Source organism: Podarcis bocagei, assembly GCF_964188305.1.
Source record: "Podarcis bocagei genome assembly, chromosome: 12".
Classification (NCBI taxonomy): domain Eukaryota; kingdom Metazoa; phylum Chordata; class Lepidosauria; order Squamata; family Lacertidae; genus Podarcis; species Podarcis bocagei.
The window spans coordinates 34902822-34918935 of NC_138137.1; the positions used below are offsets into that span (position 1 = coordinate 34902822).

Below are 16114 nucleotides of genomic sequence, written 5' to 3' on the forward strand. Positions count from 1 at the left end.
ACTTTGCATAATCAATTATTTTTCACCTTAGTGCTGAATGTAATGCATTTCAGTGTATGCTTTACCTGTTGCTCTATTATTAAAATACCCAAGTGAATTACATGCACGGAAACTTAAAGAAATAAAATCTATTAATCCTAGTTATTTACTCCTGGCTGCACTTGCCTCAATAATAAAAAATATCAACAGGGCATTAATACAGTATTTCTTCAACAGTATGTGGCATTTTTTCAAATTTGGTCTATGCCTACATTTTCTTAATTACTCCTCCATGATTAGTACCTAGATTCTTCATGCTTCTCACAGAGGTTGCGGTTGGGGATCTGCATCCTAACTACATTTTTAGGGCTATTTATCATAGCTATGAAGTTTTTTGTGCAACTGAGTGAAAAAGGGAAAAAAAGGTGACTGCTCAGTTGGGGGAAGTGGGTACAAACGCCTTTTGCACCTGCCAGATAAGAGTCTATAGCCACTGTACCAGCCACATCACAACCCCATAGCTCCAGGCAGGAGGATGATAGGTCATTGAGCACAATTCAGATGGATCATTCTGAAAACCCATGTTTTCTCAAAAGTACTATATTATGAATGGCAAATATACGGCGATGAAAAAACTTGGGTAGTTCTTTAAAATACAGGTGCAGAAAGGCCCTTAAGAAAGTGTTCCTCTATCCAAAGACTTGATCTACAAAAAGCATATGAGACAGCCCTCCTGGCATTTTACACCTTCAGAATGCAGATGGGTGAACTGCAGGTTTGAATGCTTGCTCTCCCTAAACACAAACAGAACATCAAGAAGCAGGCTAGGTCTGGAATGCTACATGGACAGGGAATATTTTAGCACTGCAAGCTAAAAAACTGAATTATTAAGTGGTGCAGTCCCAGGATGGCCGCCATATGACAGCACTTACACTGGCTTTGAAAAGTATGAGTCCTTAAATTATATGTACAACTATACTTTTGCTGCAAATTATCAATGGAAACTAATATTGTATATAACTCTGGATATTAGCTATTAGAGTGACTGGAAGGCTTCATGGAATTGTTTACAGACAGGCTTTTCCAACTTTTAACGTGGCAAATGAACACAGTAAGGGATTTAAGGATAAGCTGAAGGAAAATCTAAGAGAACCAGCATAGCTGGGAATGTCATAATCCAGAGTTATTTTGAAATAAGGAAACCTTAATCGTTGTTTATTATCAATATTTGTCCACAGCCCAGGTAGCCTTTTTTGCACTTTACTGAAATATTTTTGGATTGAAAAAGGTAATACCAAATAGGAGCCAAAAATAATCATTTTCTTCTATTTTCTATCCAAAAGAAAGAATTCTTTTAAGACCTTACATTTTCAATAAGACTGTAATACTGAGTTGGGAGAAGATTTTATTTTTTAAAAAACATAAAGGAATGCAATATGTTGGTTCCTACAGCACAAAATACTTCTTGTGGGTGGGGTGGGGTGGGGGAGAGATTATTTTTATGACCCACTTTTTATGTTCACTTGTTACTGTGTTGTTTTATAGGATAGCTCATTGCAATTAAAATAATTACGGTAAATCCTTATAGTACTGGAGCCACTAACTATACACACACTATTAAATGGAATGAAAACCTCTCACACTTAACTTTAGAGATATTATTCACTGACAATGGGAACAGAACATAAGCTTATATAATAGGTATATAATACACTTCACAATTATCCATATACCACATGGAGCTAGAAAATCTTTGCCCACCTACACAAATGCTGGAGGAAACTAAAGAGATCAGGAAATTCTTATTGCAAAGCCTTTCAAGTAGAGGATGTGGCTTCCCAATCCTTAGTCAACCTCATTTTCAGAGATGTACACATAGCTCCTTGCTCCCATGCCACGAGCAGCTACCAACTTTGGACAGCAAACCACAATTGTTGTTTTGTGAGAGCTGCATTAAACTACTTACTAAAGATAGCTATCGCTCTGTAAAACCCATACTCCTTTTCCCAGGAGCTGAGGGGAAACAAGAACAACATGACCGATCCTTGCTATGCTGCCTAATGCTGTTAACTTGTGATACATCATATGCATGTTATTGGGGGGAAACTTGAAGAAAGGATTCCAGAAACCTACTTTGATAGGAACTCTATAGGAATGATACTTGAAAAAATACTAGCTATGGGAAAGGGTTAGTGTGAGGCCTTTGGGTAAGCTAATGAGGTAAATTGAGAACATGAAATTATATAAACATAGATGATGACACAGTTGGTATGAGTTAAGATAGTGGAAGCATAACCATTTATGAACAGCTGAAAGTAAGAAATAGTAAACATGTTTAGGATGAAGTGTCTTTAGTAACAACATAGCAAAAACAACATTTAGCCAAAACAAGATAGTATCAAGAAATTTCAAAGTATTGGAAAAACACGAGAGGGTCAGAAGTCTCCAATGAGAGACATGGTTGGCTAACAAGATGAGAACCAGCCAAGGTGAGGAAGACTTGACCAGTATGAGCTGCCTGGTACGAAAAGGATTGTGATTTGTTTTGAATCATACATTAAGTTTCAATTGTGAAATCCAAACGTATAATGTAAACCAATAAGTCTAGAAAAGTATATGGAAGAATTTAGTTCATTATGTCAATTGCTTTCTGTGGGCTTAAATATTTTGAGAAATATGATCTGGTCAAAACATGTATCAGATGCAAAAGAATGTAGGAACTGAAGTGGATAAAGGAAGGACACTAGAATGCTAGTCAATCCCTTGAGCAAGTCCTAAAGCCCTTATATGTAGAATATCTACAACATTGGGTTAAATGCATCAAGTGTAAACACTCAAAGACAAGAGACAGATTAAAAGGCTACATGGAAATCTGCTGGGGGTGGAGTGGGGGGAGGAATGGAGCCATGCTGTTAGAATGACATCCAGCAGTTATATCTGTGAAAGGCATGGGAATGTAGTTCATTCTGATATACAACAAACTGGACATTTCTGCAGTGTATGCAATTATTTTTTTCTTTAAGTCTGCTTTGAAATTGTGTAACGGTTTAAGCTTAAAAATGACACCCTATTTCAATACTAAGGGAAGCATTTTTAGAAACAGTTTCTGTATGTGTATTGTTAGGCTGCTAGCAATGTAAGGAGGCTCTAGAAGGCAAAGTATATGTTTGCAACAGGGGATATAACCCCAAGAGCCTTGTCAACAACCCTCCTGTATAACTTGCACTACTATCTAACTTGATGAAATCATTACCCCATCTACTATTAAAATCGAACAAACATAGAAAATGCAGTCTCTTGACACTGTATTGGAAAGTGGGCCCTGGGGCGTATTTCACAGTATCATCTTAAATGACTTGAATGTCTAACCAGGTATTGAAAAACATTAATGCTTGCATTTTAAGTAGTTCCAAATTTAATCTCCCTAGACGCCTTAAGAAACGTATCCTGTGATCAGTAAAGATGCTATGTAACATCACAAATTGTACATGCCATTGAGCCCAAGAAGTTTGTCCAACCACTGTGCCAAACTGCACATAGCATTCATTAGGTGGCTCACTGTGCAGACACTGAAGTCCAGGTAAATTTCTGCTCCAAAATGTAAAATGTGCATGTGCCATAGTATTTTGACAGTTATTTTACCAGTAATTGCTACCTCTGACTTCAATGGGGCAGGTAAACATTAATAACCTTTGAATTGCTGCCCAGAACTTCATCAAACCAAAACTTTAAACCAATAAAAGTGTACATTTCAGCACTTTTAAACTTACTGTAAATCCAACAATTTTCATTGGATCAGTTTGAAATTTTGTAGACCTTATCACGTCGATCATGTAATGTCAGGTTTCATGTTGATAGCTCATGAGATGCCATTATTATAAAGTATAGAGTTTTAAGGCTTATAATGCTGGAAACGTTTTCTTTTCACTACTCAACTAAAGAGGCACTCATGTGCCAATTTAACAGAATTTCCAGCTGGACAGAGGTAGAAAATATATTATCCATTTGCCTTAAATAAGGACATGAACACTTAACACCCTACACAGAGAGAGCGGTCCCCCCCACCCTTTTTTTATTTTTAGTAACATATGAACAAAAATTTAACAGCACTAAATTACAGTCTGTCAAACTGTCCAATAGAAAAAAGAGGCAACTATTTTATAAGGTAAGGTAAGAATTTGAATAGAATATGATTTTAACCAAGAGACTTTCTTCTACTGCTAAGAAACAAATGAATAAAAAAAGTCTTCTACTGTATTTTTATTCATTCATTCATTCATTTTAGAAAAAACAATACCTCATGTTGTTGAGGTACTGTTGAATATTTATTGAGATAAAAAACCTCAAACAGTTAATATCTGAGCAGATGTAATGTGAGTGGGCAACAGAATAGTGACCTCTACACAAATGGGGAAGGTATATTATATTAATACCACGACAGCTGCGCAAAAAGGCAATAGTAGCTCAGCAGGAAAACATTAGCACATAACACTGGACTCTCAATAAGAGCAAGATGAACCTGACATTCAAGTCACCATGTTTTAACACATAACAAAGGTTTTTAAAGCAGTTTTCTTTTTGGTTAAAGTTTTGTTTTAATCCCCCCCCAAAAAAAACAACAACAACAACTGAAAAAGGTTGTATTATTTGGATTAAAATTTAAAAACTGCACACAAGTTCAGTTGCTTTAGAAGCGTCTGAATCACCTCACCTACATATATGCCAGTAATGCCATAAGCCTATATTTGCGGCACCCAATTAACTTCATTTAATAAAATTAATAAATTTCAGATTGGTTACATTTGGTGTGCAGTTTTAAGTTTATAATTTTCGTTATTTAAAAGTTCTTCAGAGAAACGAGAAACGAGCTAGCAATAGTGTGTATATATTTTTTAACAGTCTACGTATCCTGCTGTTATATATTCAGTAGCTTATTTATTTTTAAAAGTAGTATCCATAGTAGTGCTTGCATGTTTATCTAAAAATCTTTACTTCAGGACAGAAATGTTCGTCTGTGAGGTTTCCTCTACACATGGCAGGCAGCTGTCAGAACCAGTGTGAAGGGTTAAAGGTCAGCACAGCTGCTCTGTTGAAACGGAGGGTTCCATCAACATCTCAGAATTCCTGTCGAGTGGGAGATGGGAGACCACAGATTAGAGTACACAGGAGTGCACATATAAGGTCACTTTGTGTCTATCAAAGTGATATCAAACTGCCTAGTTGTACAATACACTTAACTGTGGTCCATGTTCAAAGAAAATAAAATGGATGTGTGGATAGCAAACCACCGTTTAACATAAAATTTCATACTGTCCTTCAAATAGAAGGACCTAGATATTGTAAAGATATGTTGGCTGTGTACATAGGTGGCAGGCATGCTGACTGAGCAACCGATTTCATAAAAAAGTCTAGATTAAGTGCTAACAACATCAAATAATTCTTGGTCATTTGATTATGTGGAAGAAAGAGAAAAATGTCACAGAAAAACCAGGTGCTTTGTATGCAGCGAACCTATAAATCAATACATACATGATTTATGTTCTATGGATTTGCTTTAAAGCAGTGCTTAGTGTGTTGTTATTTCATGTTTCCAAAAAGAACTGTTAACATTCATTTGAAACCCACAGGTAAAAAAAGGTGGTTTGAGGAAAGGGCAATTAGGAACAGAAGCAGAAGGCAGGGAAGGGTTAAGTGCTTCTTCCTAACTCCAAATCATCATATTTCAAAGCTGATTTTTCTGGGGGCGGCGGACCCTAAAATGTCTGTTAATGTGTGTATGTAACTGGGTCTGCACATTAGACATGAGTACTTATTTTTATTTTGTGTGCACAACATCTGAACAAAACACAGGTAGTAGAATCCTGTCCTCTGTCTTTGTCTGTCTCTCAAAAACACACACTCACTATAGTTCCGACAGAAGGGCCCTATGGAAGTTTTCATACTTCCGTTTGTGTGAAGCACACACACAACTTGCAAGTTATGGCACTACTTCAGATAAATAGAGTAGGTGATGCAGGCACATAATTTACAAATTATGCACAGACTAGCTGTACTGTTGCAGCAAACTTGGGCAATAGTTCTGGAAGTAACAGAACAATACATCTGTCTGATACTACTATGCATAAGATTTGTAACATAATACCACCTACTGCAATGTTGTTATAACATCTGTGGTTTTGTTGCGGCTGTTGGAATCAAGCTGCACAGGGATCACTGATGAGTGATCGCAAAAACGCTCTTCTTTTGTCCCTCAAACAGCAGGGATCAAATAACTGTTTCTCAGCTGCTGTTCTTTTAAACTAAAACATCTTCACTCTATGTATATCTATGGCAGGTTGGTATCTGTTTCCTCACAAATGTTTTGTTTTGAGACCACCAACCTCGGATCACTAGGTGGTTTTGAGACTAGAAAAGTTCTGTCTTTTTTTCCCTTTTTTACAAACTTGACTCCTCTAAGTATCTAAGAATTTGTGTTCATTGGCCCCCTTTATGTTTGTCTTCCATAAAGACTGTGCCCCAAATGTAAGTAATTTAGAAATATCAAAAGAGGATCATTAGCTAGCTTCAGGTACACAAACTATGGTTTCATATTCCTTGAGTCTCACAAATTCTACTGAGAAGTGTAGGACTTCTGGTTGTTTAGTGTAGTGAATGCCTTTTAAAAAGATGCACTGAGCCATAAGTATGGTAAGGTGTGTTTTTTTTTGGGGGGGGATGTTGCTTGCTGTCAGGGGTTCAGGAGCAGAGGCACAGGAAAGGGAGGAAACAGAGAGCGAGGGGGAGGAATCCGAAGGAAATATGAGCGATGACAGCGGCCCGAGATCTCCGAGTCTTTCCAGTGAATCGGAAGATTCACAGAAAGGGGCGCCAGTGGTCAGAACAAGGGGGGCGCCTAGGGGGACACACCAGGAAGAAGGGACCAGAGGAGACTCAGAGAGCAGCAGTTGGAAATCGGGACCAGCTTCCCCACCAGAGCACAGTAGGGGGGAGGGGTCGCAGGCATCGGGAGCTGGCGGCTCGCCACAAGCGGGAAGGCAGGAGTTAGGATTGGCCACACCTCCATCGGGGAGCGAGGAAACGGTCAAGAGGAAGGTCGAAGGCTGCGCGCGCGCCAAGTTCAAATGCACAGGAAGGCGGCACAGTAAGCAGTCCGGATAGGGAGCCAGGTCCTAAAGCCCGCCGCAAAGAGGGGGCAGAGTCCGGGGGGTCGGCGTCAGAAGAGTCCAGGAAGGAAGAGACCACGGGGGGCAGAGGGACCCAGAGGAGGAGGGAAAGACGGAAGAGGTGGAGTAAGGCTAGAGTATTAAGTTGGTGTACAGGAGGCGGAGACTCAGACGGAGCTTCGCCGGTCTAGCTTCTAAGACGTAGAGCTGCACGCTGCGGCTTGAAAATGGAACTTGTAACTCAATAAAGACTTTTGTACAGTAATACCGGCTAGCGTGGTCCTCTGTGAGCTGGGACCTGGAGGCAGCTCTGACACTTGCGTTGTTTAATAAATGATTGTGTCAATAACTTCTGCAAGAAGTTATGCAGTGCTACAATAGGTTCTCTATCACAGTTCATATTTCTGCTTGTACAACAGGCTTTTGCACAAGGGGAAAAGCTTCTTACTTCTGAGGAATGCTCTAGGGAAGGGGTGGGGGGGCATCAAACCTGGGGGCCAGATGCAGCCCTCCAGGTCTCTCTATATGATTCTTGGAATTGTCCCTAAGCTACATCCCATCCCTGAGTATCTTTGCCTTGAATTCTGATAATGCCTCTTGCTCATCAGGATGGAGGCTACAGAGGGGTTTGTTAGTGTGTGTGAAAGCTTGCCTACTGTACAAAAGCAAAAATTATATTAATTGGTTGGTTTACTTTGACCTCTGACCTCACACAAAACTGGCATGTGGTCCTTGAAAGTTTGGCCAAAAAGGAGTACAGCTCCAGGCTCAAAACTGTTATCCACCCATGATCTAAGGAAAAACGTTAAACAGATTTGCTGTTAAGTGGGAGATGCCATCTATACAGATTTTGTATCCAAAGATTCCTTCTATTTGCAGGTTTGTATTCAACCTGCAAAAGTAATGAAGACAAATGGAAGAGATTTGGCATTTATCTTCTTAAGTCATATTTAATAATGTTTTTGAAAATCTACACAAAGCAATGCATTCATATTTAATTAATACCACACCTTCCTTCCACAACGAAACTCAAAGACAGCATACATAGGGTTCCCACATGATCACCCATATAGAAGTACTGACCAGACCAGTTTAAATCCAAAAGATTTGACATATTGTGCATTGAGATAGTGCAGTAGCAATATATTGGAATCAGTTTTGGTTTACAGAACCTTCACATGTGTAAAACTGAAGGATTTATGGGTCAATTACGTGTTTATCAGACATACTTAGTGGATATTATAGTTCTGTTTTAATTGCTGCCATTCTGTTTTTTGTTTGTTGCCTTTATTTTAATGTTTTCTATTATATATTTTATTGTTTGCTGACGTTTTCTAAATCTGCAGCTTCAAGCCACCTTTGAATACTTGGGTAAAGAGAATAACAAATATTTAAACAAATATTTTAAAGCAAACAGGCAGGACCAGAAAAAAACATTCAGAAATATCAAGAAAGGGCTCATAATGAAAGTTCAGGGTAAGAAAAGGTTAGAGTTCAATTAATAAATATAGTACTTGATGTTGGGCAGGCACAAGCAGCTCTGGACAAGACATCCAGCTGACCATAAATAGTCTTTTTCTGCCTTCCCCCTCCAGGGGCTACCATGACAGGCAAACTAGTATAATTACTTAATCAAAGCTGTTTAAATAAACACAAGTCAGCAGAAAAGTTTAATTTAGTGACTGAATTGGGAGACATGTGGCTTTCTAAAGAATGAAATGCTTTACAGCTGCAAGTGTCCAAAAGGATTACAGAAAACTGTAACAGCAGAGGTATGTAGTTTAGTTTTGAAACCTGTCCATTTTCACCAATCTAACCCCACTAAAGTCCTCTCCAAAGCTTTGAAGAAAGGAGTCTCCAAGGATCTGAATTACTCAAGATAAAACAGTGTGATAAGTTAGAGAGAAATGTTGGGGCCTGCGATAATTATGATCTCAAAACAATTCACATTATACTCTCAGTGCAGATTTGCTTTGCAATCTATTGATAAATATATGCTATAATAAGCATAGTTTAAGCTTTCAATGCTTTAGTTCAGGGGTAGGCAAAGAGAAGTTTGAGTTTTCTGGTTTTTAATACTATCAGGAAGGAACAGCCTTGATTATTGGAACCTCTTGCATACAGACAAGTGACAACTTGCATATGGACAGTAAGGAAAGGTGCTTTCTAGAACTTCCAGTTCATACCTTGGTTTCAAACAGATTTCTCACTTGTAAGTCAACTCCCATTGAAAATGGAATTAGCTCACTACTTTTTTAGAGTACAGAACAAAGTTTTATCATCAGAATTGAGGTACATACCTTATGCTAGGGGAATGTATTTCTCAGGTAAAACTAAAAGGAAAACAGTCTTCCCAAGTTAGGTAACTCAGTGCCCTCTTATTTTAAGACAGAGGAACCTGGCTGGGGGACAGAAGTTGCTTGAGTGTTATGTTGGGGTTTTCTTCTAATGTCACAGGGCTTGCTTAGCAGTTCTCTCATTTTGTCTTCTGCTACAGGGATGATATGGATATTGTGGAACATCACTTCCCTGGGGGTCATTTGCAAATTGTTCATCTAACAACCAGGAGAAGGAACTATCCCATTTTAAATATTTGTAAGTATTGTTTGAAATTTGAGATTTGGAAGAATGTGATCAGCAGCTATCTCTCATTGTGGTCTTGAATCAACTTATGCCCTGTAGAAAGGTTTATACCCATAGAGTTAAATATAGGATGAATTTGGTCAAGTGGAAGTTACTTTGGTGTATCAAACTCTACAGCTGGGATTTCATACATTCAAGAGTCAAGGTCCTTTGATAAGCAATGTTGCCATAGCAGCTTATAAAAAGGGGGGGGGGAGAGATCAGTAAAGGAACAGACCAGCAGGCTGATTTCTCAAGTGTCTAGGATGCAGTGAACTTATACAAATGTAATGCATGAACGAAAAATGTAAGAAGTAAATAAAAAGCACCATATAATTCCTTAAGGGGTGCATTTTTGTGGGAAAGAATGCACTGACTACTATTACCTCATATTGCTGTCTTCCTTTGTAGTAAATGCAGTGATATGATTCTAAAGTAAATTTTGAAGTGGGAAGTGAGAAGACAATAGGAATTCCTTATGAATAGGAATTATAAGGCAGCAACAGAATAAAAGCAAAAATATTACCTAGTTCCACAAAATTAAGGAAAATGTATCGGCTATGATGAATTTAATGCACAGCAGAAGAAAGATTACCGTATTGGCCCGAATATAAGCCACATCTTTAGACTTCAAGAGGGGGAAAGAAAAAAAGACAATACCTGAATATAAGCCGCTCTCTTAAAATTCCGCAGGCACTCACACCTGTTCCGTTTTACCGTATGTCTGTTTCAGCAGAGATATCGTAAAAGCCAATTTTTGTAAGGTCGCTTTTCACGGTCGGAATTTGGGGGAAAAATGAGGCCCATACAGTGGTACCTCGGGTTACAGACACTTCAGGTTACAGACCCCGCTAACCCAGAAATAGTACCTTGGGTTAAGAACTTTGCTTCAGGATGAAAACAGAAATTGTGCAGCGGTGCAGGAGGCCCCATTAGCTAAAGTGGTACCTCAGGTTAAGAACGGACCTCCAGAACAAATTAAGTTCTTAACCTGAGGTACCACTGTATTCAGGCCAATACGGTATATAAAAAGACTGTACAATTTAGTCTATATTACTTAAAGACAGATCTGTATATGCAGTGTTTGAATAATAAGTGCTAATGAAATGCATAGAGAAACCTTGGAGCTAAAAACTGCAAAACAACTTAATTAACCACTATGACACCTTTTTGACACAGATAGAAATAGCCTGTTACTTCAACTATTCTCTATGTTTAATTTAATAGTAGATGCCAGTTGCATCATCCAGTTATATTACAGTATATAATTCAGGAATTGGAAGGATGGATGATTTAACTTTGTGAAATCCTTTCAAACATTGCAAATAAACAATATTTCCCTTGGATTTAAATGACAGAAGCAGATAACTAACTGAAATCTTCCCAGATATGGATTTTTCAGCTGAAAAAACCATGTGCTTTTAAAGAGGTGGTGGTAGAGGAAAGAAGACAAAGAAAGGCTGGAAACACTGGAAATTTGAAACCTGGTAGCAGGTCTGAGGCTGAGAGATATGTGCTGAATCAACGAATTTTGCCTAAAATGGGAAGGCTGAGTCACAATACCTCCAGAGAGCATGTCTGTATTCAGCCTGAGAAAAGCTGAACTATGGAATTCCCTGCCACAATGAAATTTAGCAGTGAATCTAACAATTTCCCAAGAATTATTAACTGTCAATATAAAAGGATATCAGTAATTAGCAACTGATTACGCCAATTTCCTCCTATATATATTACTGGCTCTACCCCTCCACCACCATATTATGATTCATGGGCCTCAGAAATATTTAGCCCTGCCAAGTAAGCCTGGGGCTTAGAAAGTCTGAGAGGCCCTTGACTATCAAGCTATTTGGGTAATTAAAAGGACTGCCTTTTTTCTTTTCAAATATAAAGCTATATCAGTAGAGTAGTACATGCATGCATTTGGTTACGGCAGATTCTATCATGGATCAATACCTCAACCTATCACCACAAAGTATGTAGAAACAGCTTTTTTATATTTCATGCCTATTTTGAAAGACAAGCTATTCCAGAACAGCTGTGTAAGGGTTAAGTATGTACACAGCGAAATGGGAGGAGAATGTTGTAATTTTGGTGGGGATTTATGAATTGCTTAGGCCAGTCAGCATCTTGTGCACAACAGACTCTGTCTAAATCTATTCCATACCTGCTGGGCAGAGACAATTCCCCTCACACTTGGAACCTTGAAGTCCTTTAAGCAGTCTGTTCTGTAACCTTGGCAGCTGGGCCTTACACAATCCTTCATCTTTTGCAACTGGGCTTCACTAAATGAAACTATGGCAGCTTGTTAGCCAACAACTGAGCATGAAATCACTACACTGCAGACCCCTGTTCTGTGAGTCAATCATTTTTTCTCCCATTACACATTTGTATGCTAAGGTCAAGAAAAGGAACCAAAAATGGAAGGTACGGAATAAAGTGAATACAAAAGATTGTGAAAGGCAGGCAAATCTATTTGAAGATGTAGATTTAATGCTGTATTAGGAAGTTTGTTAATGGATTAAAAATACATTTGAAAGTGGTTAAAGATGTAAAAGGGCTTATTGTTCAACACTGTATTTGAAGCATTCTAATTCTTCTAGAATCAGTAGAGAAGAATTATGTATGAGTTACTAGTGTATTCAGCATCCTAAAATCTGAATATGTTATTATGAACACATGTATTACTGGGTAAACTTCAGAAGGTCAAACTACATGTTATATTACACATGTTCTTTTAAGCACATGCTTGCAATTAGCTACCTACCCGCCCAACTGCACTGATTTCCCACTGAAGGTTGCATCTGATGCCCTCTTCCTTCCCTGGTAAAGATGGATGGCCACTACTGGACTAAAATTTGCTAAGATCTCAGGCTTATTGTAAATTGCTGCTGTTTGAAACACTATTTTACTGTTTTGTTTTTTTAAGCTTGTGACTACTTTGGGATCTCTACTGATGAAGCGTGTTTTAGAAGTAAAATTGATCAATATCCGCTGCAAAGAGTGGCAAGAGGGGATATGGGCAGGAAAAAATGGGATAACATCCCTCCTCTCCCTCAACACTCTAGATGCAATTGGTAGCCCCCAGTGGATGGCTTTTTGTATTAGTAGCTGAAACACCAACTGAAGAGAATGCAACTAGCTTGTCAGAAAGGGCAAGCTAACAGTGCTTTTGTGAATTAATGTTTTTAAAAGTCCAAAGAATTGGGCCATCCCAGGATCATGGGAAGTCACACCCGAATGCAAACCTATTGATAGTTATGTTCTCCAGCTCTACGGTCCCAAGGTTTGATACAGGCGCAAGGGATTGGTGCACGAGTCTGAAGTACAGCAGGCAGAGGGTACTGCTTTGTTAAACAGTTGAGGGCAGAAATCCCTTACCTGTATTTATATCAGCTCTGGGCAGTCCAGGTGATCCATGCTGCCGGCCAATTGCAGGGACTAATGTTACAAATCTCATTCCTTTCTGTGTATGTACAAGGCTGAGCAGGAGAAACAGACAAGGCAGCTCACAGAGCAAGACTCAGGCATAGACCTTGAGGGTCTTGCTTCTTAACACAAACACCTCTATAAACATGCATCAACATTCAAATTTTGCAGAGAAGTAACACTAAAGTTTGAGGTGGGATAATTCACAGACAATATCTGAAAGGCATATTCTATTGCTCGGTGTACAGCAGAGCATTCCAGGTTTGGGAGTTCAAAAGAAAAAATATGTCGTGAAGTGGGATAGATTAATTTTATTCATAGCTATTGGCTACTTGCATGAGAAATATGCAGCCTGTCCCGAGTTCAAGGAGCAAGTGCCTATAGCAACCATGTTCATAGTAATATACATCCAGCATAGGTGGTCAGACTTAACCTACATTCATGCAAGGACTGCATGGGGGGCAGGGAGAACCCTTAGATTAGCTTTACGACAGACATATTTTAAACTGCTGTGCTTGCAAATGAAGCAGACAGGCCCTAACATGATCAAGAACACCACATGTTCCATGTCCCAATTTCACATTCTATTTGTAGCAACTATGCAACAATATTATTTCTTAGGGCCCTAATAAGCTTGAATTCTGAAGTAAATTTGATGGGGGGATTCAATGTTGAAATATACTCTATATTTACTTGCTCGGACCCTTTTTAGTATTTAAAAATCACTACACAAACATATATATGGTTCAGTTTCAGAAAACATCTACCTGGTATTATGCTGTTTCCAACAGAGGCTGATATACTGAATACTGATACCAAAGCAACCCATAGCAAAGTCGAACAAGATATCACACACAAATGAAATGATGCAACCATGAGTTAAGGAACGGAGGGAGATTGAAAAGGCAACTGCGGTGCAGGGTGAGGAGGTGGGTCTGTTTTAAGCCAGGGGAGGGGACCTCAGTGAGGACTCCTTCAGTGAGGACTCCTTCGGGAGTCCCTATCAGCTCCACCATTCTGAATCCCTGCTTCCACACCTGCCTATAACTGGCCAATTTTGCAGATGGGCCAATTTGAATTCCCACAGCCAGTGGGAGAGGTTGTTATGTCTTCCGTTGGCTGTTGGAGCCTGGCAAGGAGAGGCTGGGTCATGGTGGCATGGATATGCCGGGCTGTAACTGCCATGCCACTTTTATGTAAGGTCAACGCAATTAATTCCGGACACAAGTACAAAATAAAGAATGGGATAAAATGAAATTCTTGTGAAAACAATGTAGTGTATGTATAACTATGGGGGGGGGGGGGAGGTAGTTAGCACCCCAAAGTAATGGGCCATCCACCCAATAATACATTTAAAAGGATCTGCTTAAAGGAAGCGTAGGGGAATGGTCATTCTGTTTACTAATGTCACTGTTAACCATTCTGTGCAAGAGCAACAGGACCCTGCTGGAAACGTATACACTCCATTTTCTCTTTTGGGTTCAAGCCAAATGTTGCCAAATCCAGAGAGATGGCATCAGAAATCCAGGCTGCTTCCCACCATTTCAGAGCAAAAATAATGACAAAGCTGTCCTACACAATTAGCCATTCTCGCCCTCTCTCATGCTTCTCTGATTGAATTAGCTACATACTTGTATGGTTCAGCAGTTCTCCCTCTTAATTTCAATCCAGCAGTGTTTTTGCTTAAGGACGGCATAGTATCAGTCAAGCAGGTATTTAATCAACACAAACTACAAATGAAACCAGTGACCCTGTTCACATGCAATGCTAAGCCAAACCAAACCATGGCTTACAGTTCATGATTTGTCAAACTTGTTTCAGATGACAGGGCCAAGCCAAACCATGGTTTAGCTCACTGCAGCACAGCAGCAGCAGGACCAGACGAGAAGCAAAGCAGTTGTGGTTTCCTCTCCAGAACCCACATGTTTCCACTAAGTCAAGGTCTGGCTTAGCATTATGCGCAAACTGAGCTAGTGTCAGTACTATTAGAAGGATAAAAACTGGTGGAAGGATATTTCTTCTTTATGATAGCTATACATCTACAGAGCCTCCCCCCCTAAAAGAAAATAGGGTTTCTTTAAGATGCAAGGTTACTGCAGTACTTACCAAGAAAAAATGCTACATCTGCTCTTTTCTCCCTGTTTAAGTGTTCAATATAATTACAGCAAAGGGCTTGTCTTTTTTGGTATCCAGGGGGAAAAACAATTTTTACAAAAATAGAAAATTACATTAGAAAAAAGCCTCTGGGTATCTAATACTGATTAGAGTATCAACCCCTCTACCCCAGCTGAACATTTCTATTTACTGTACTTGGCTTTTTTCTTTCCAGTGATTTTGCTTCACATAATATAGAAATGTAACAAGCTGCTCATGATACCTGCTCATGATCAACTAATATAGCACTATAGGAAAGTTGTGAGGGCTCCGATCCAGATCAGAACTGCAGCATGAGGGTGTTCAACCTATCTCCCTCTCGCATCCTTCTCCTGATTTAAGTCTGTGGGAGACATGATCTTCCCCTTTAGGAAAACCTATGCGTACCTTAAAAAGGTTACAAAGGACCAGTAACAGCACACATACCTAAATAGGTCATTGAAGCTCAGACATCACAAACAAGACTTGGAGATGGGACAACCTTCCAATCAGGCTGCCTGACACGTTTAGAAGCAGATATTTAAATTTTCATAACTAGACCAAGGCTGCAATGAAATGCCATTACGCACTGCTTGGAGGCCTAGAGGAATAGTCAGTCAGCCAGTCACTAGAGGAATATAGATTTGCTGCACCAAAATTACAGCTCCAATATTCTGTGCCTAGAAGTTTACATAATGCTAGTCCAATCACTTGAGCTTGTGTGGGCCAGAATACTGGAGAACCGTCATAGGTGATGCATTCACTATACCAGATTATCAAAATGCTCAATG

The 16114-nt window shown here is 39.2% G+C and overlaps 2 protein-coding genes across 20 annotated transcripts in view; one reads left to right on the forward strand and one right to left on the reverse strand.

Moving 5' to 3' along the window:
• LOC308569411 (uncharacterized protein) overlaps positions 1–16114 on the forward strand; it is a 286883-nt gene that overhangs the window by 205113 nt on the left and 65656 nt on the right. For 10 of the 14 annotated variants that reach the window (XM_081163357.1, XM_081163353.1, XM_081163350.1 and 7 more), the window contains 2 exons: positions 9640–9737; positions 13982–14386. The exons of the other annotated variants lie outside the window; for them this stretch is intronic. The gene's annotated coding sequence lies outside the window, so the exon portion shown is untranslated. The remainder of the gene's footprint in view (positions 1–9639; positions 9738–13981; positions 14387–16114) is intronic. 14 annotated transcript variants of the gene reach the window in all.
• CDK14 (cyclin dependent kinase 14) overlaps positions 1–16114 on the reverse strand; it is a 223208-nt gene that overhangs the window by 6522 nt on the left and 200572 nt on the right. The window contains exon 15 of one of the 6 annotated variants that reach the window (XM_081163264.1): positions 4986–5103. The exons of the other annotated variants lie outside the window; for them this stretch is intronic. The gene's annotated coding sequence lies outside the window, so the exon portion shown is untranslated. Of the gene's footprint in view, positions 1–4985; positions 5104–16114 lie in introns of those variants that run through there. 6 annotated transcript variants of the gene reach the window in all.